The sequence below is a fragment of the Nicotiana sylvestris genome, chromosome 12, assembly GCF_000393655.2.
Source record: "Nicotiana sylvestris chromosome 12, ASM39365v2, whole genome shotgun sequence".
NCBI classification, from domain to species: domain Eukaryota; kingdom Viridiplantae; phylum Streptophyta; class Magnoliopsida; order Solanales; family Solanaceae; genus Nicotiana; species Nicotiana sylvestris.
Genome location: NC_091068.1, coordinates 132,777,968 through 132,782,187, shown reverse-complemented (window position 1 = coordinate 132,782,187; position 4,220 = coordinate 132,777,968).

The following is a 4,220-nucleotide window of genomic DNA, read 5'->3' as shown; positions in this document are numbered from 1 at the left end:
TGTGGAATTCTTTTGTTTGATCTTGGAAGTTTCACACATAGATTTCATCAAGTCGTTGTTGAGGTTGGAGGCATAATCAGTAATGATTGACTCTGGAATCCCGAATCTACAAATGATGTGGTCGCGGACATAGTCTGCCACGACTTTCTTAGTCACTGCTCTGTAAGATGCTGCTTCGACCCATTTGGTGAAATAGTCTATGGCTACCAGGATAAACTTGTGTCCGTTGGAAGCAGCATACTCAATTGGTCCAATAACATCCATCCCCCAGGCGAGGAAATGGCCACGGTGAGCTTGCTGTGTTGAGCTCACTCGGAGGTACCTTTATCATGTCTGCATGTATCTAACAGCGGTGGCATTTTTGGACATACTGGATGCAGTCTGTTTCCATAGTCATCCAAAAGTAACCATCCCAGAGTATCTTCTTTGCTAAGATAAAACCATTCATATGTGGACCGCAGGTCCCATCATGAATTTCCTCTAGCAGCTTGGATGCTTCCTTTGCGTTGACACATCTTAATAATCCCAAATCAAGAGTCCTTCTATACAGAATTCCTCCGCTGTAAAAGAAGTTGTTGGACAATCTCCGAAGTGTGCGTTCGGAGTAGGATTTGCAATCTCTGGGTACTCTCCTTTTGCCAAATATTCCTTGATATCATAAAACCAAGGCTTTCCGTCTGCTTCTTCTTCAACATGGGCACAGTAAGCTGGATGATTATGGATTTTACATCTTGGTCTTGGATTTGAACGGTGGATATCAGATTTGGTGGGTGGTAGCATCTGATTTCGAGCCTCGAATAGCAGCTTCGTTTTGTGGATTATACTCTTTCTTCAATTGATTAGTTGTTGCTCTTATTGCTATTGTTGCTCCGTGTTTGGCACTTGTTGTGTAGCCAATTTGGAGTACTTTTGTAACCCTCTTATTGTTATAGTGGAGCTTTTTGGATCTTTGTGATCCCGTGATTTTTACCTTCGATTTGAAGAATTTTTCACGTTAAAATTTGGTGTTCTTTATCTTCTTTATTTTCGGGTTTGCCTCTTCCTGTTCATTAACACTTTCGCCGCATGAACTTTCAACTACATTCTTATAATTGTCACCATTGTAACTGTCAACTATTCACTTCGCCAAATTCTATGCCCTTTACAGTATTTTCCTTAAAATATTTGGAAATATATTTCAATTGAATGAAAAAAATGACAGAAAAATATCCTAGTAGATATCTTATTTAGTAAGATATTTTCAAGTTGATATGTCTTATGTTTTGAGCACATACGTTTGACATATTATTTGAATCTAAGATCCTTATTCAATATATTAAGAACATATTTTCTAATTCCCCACTTATCATTCTCCTCTTTAACTGTCCATAGCTACTCTATATATTTTAACTGGTAAGTTATCCCTTTTTTTTGTGATTCAGACTGCGAATTAGAATTATATTACGTGCCAAAAAAAAATGAAAAAGTAAAGTATGTCAATACTTGTTCTTTCAACTACATCTGAAATAAATTAAACAAGTTTTATTATAAAATAGTTGCTCGAAATTAACAGGTTAATTCTATTCATGTAGATTTGCTTGAGGCAGCAGGTTCTTTTCTAGCAAGTAAAGAATTTTATGCATATGCAATTTGAATGCGGACATGACATAATAGAATCCTTCCTTAAAGGCATCCCTGATGCGACTCGTGCTGTGACCGAACCACTATATTTAGTTTTAAAAATATCATATCGTGAGTGTTTTATAAGCTGACAACCTTCTACATAGTTTCTTCATATTGCCTTAATCGACAAGAGTTAATGTATGTTAATACATTAAATGTGCAAGTTGAAAATACCCTTTCTTATTAATTATTCTCGATTAAACTATAAAATAATTCAAAAACTAATTATCAATTTATCACCTATATGATCTTAAAATCACATACTTCACATCAATTACAACAACGAATTAAGCATATTATATATGCAACTCCTGAAAATATTTTAATAACAAAATAAAGGAAGTAAAAAATAAAAGTTGTCATTTCGAATCAATGGATCAACCTGAAACCTCATTCAAAGGAGGTTAGGAAGAAAAATTAAAAGAGAAACAACAGAAAAGATAAAATTTGGTCCGGGAAAGAACATGACTATAAGAGAGGTGAGAAATCAATGCGCAAAACAGGCGGGCAATATACAATATCTAAAAGGGGGTTATATACTAAAATTTTCAATCAGCAATCTTCACTCAAAAGAAATAAAAAATTTAAAAGAGCTACACCTCAATATTAGTAAAGAATCGACCTTCATCTTATTAATATAATAAATAAAGAAAAGAAATAAAAACACAGAGGCACTTCAAAAAACACAGTATTTAGAAAGCAGTAGCACACAACTTTATCATTATTGTGAAACACAGTTGCATTCGAAATCTATTTCTTCTTAATTCATTAAACTACCGATGTCAAGAGCACAATCTGTGATCGATTTCACCACCTTTAGAGCCCGTTTGGACATAAAAAAAAGTTCAATTTTTTTAGAAAAGTTTTCACTTTTTTTCGAAATCAGTGTTTGCCATAAAATTTTCAATTTTCACTTCAACATGAATTTTGAAATTTTTTAAGAATTTGAAAAACTCCAAAAAGTTGTTTTTCAAAATTTTCACTTAGATCGCTCACAAAACTTCAAAAACAACCCAAAATTATATTTATGTCCAAACACAACTCTAAGAGCCCATTTGGATATAAGAATTTTTTTTACTTTTTTAGAAATCAATGTTTGGCCATAAAATTTTCAATTTTCACTTGAAAATGAATTTTGAAATTTTTCGAAAATTTGAAAAACTCCAAAAAATTATTTTCCAAAATTTTCAGTCATATCACTCACAAAGATTCAAAAACAATCCAAAATTATATTCTTTCCAAACACAACTAATTTTCAAATATCATTTTCACTTGATTTTTTTTTTTTTTTTACTTTTTTTTGGAATTTTATAATTCTTATGTCCAAACACCCACTAATTTTCAAATACTATTTTCACTTTAAAGAATTTTTCACTTTTTTTTTTTGAATTTTACAATTCTTTATGTCCAAACGCCCACTTAGTCAAACTTCGATCTTATTTTACTTACTTAATAAGAAAAGTTAGTCCAAAATGCTTGAACAAATCCCTTTGCATCAGTCTAAGTATAAAGAGTGGAAAGAACTGAAAAGAAATAAAATTACAAGTAACCATAAAAATATTGGCAGATACCTCATCAATTCACTTATGTCTTCAACTATGGGTAAGAAGATGTTTACCATTAGAATACCACAGTGAAATAATTAGAAAACAAATAGAAGTAAAAATGAAAGACGATTAGACAAAGTAAAGGGGTGAGGAAGTTGGAAGACTTAGCTGTGGAGGATTCTAGATGAAGAATGTCAGAAAGGTTACGTGTTATGAGCAATAAAAATTTAATTTAGGTCAGCTGAAATTACAAATATACCCTTGGTCGACTAACTTCTCTTTTCTATATAATAAAAAATAAATAAATAAAATAATAATAATAATATAGCATAGATATAGATATATTAGATATATATATATATATAACAAAAGCCTTCTTCTTAGCTCACAAATCATCTCCTGTGAAAAGTGTCACAATATCACGAGAGCTGAGAGAGAGATCGGATAAAGTGAAATGAAAATGAATTTATTAAATTAATGCAAAATTTGTTATTTCCTGGCTCCTGCTCAAGTCCTCAAATTCAGATGGGTGGAGCGTACGTACAATCCAACAAGCAGAATTGCACAAACAAATTAAATAATTGACGTTGAAAATCAAATACAAAACAACGACGTAATACTGAACAAAAAACGACGTCCTCCAACCAACCTAACTAGCTCAACGAATTCGAAACGACAACGACTCAATTGGTACAATTAATTAATAGCTTAGGAGCACAGAAATTAGTAAGCTTTTGGACATAAAAGATGTGAGATTTGACCCCAAATTTTTTTTATGGAAGTTAAGTTGAAAAAATTGATACTTGAAAATTGAAATTGTATCTGAATATATATTTCATTTAAAAAAATATTACAGTTTTGTACGAGAAAAATATTGTTTACTTGAAAAAGAGGTAATCACTTTTTCAGATTTGAAACTCATCTTAAAAATTCAGTCAAATGTAAAATTAAACAATATTTTGAAGATAAGTATCGAAAAGAGGAAAAAAATATATGGACAAAATGGCCCTA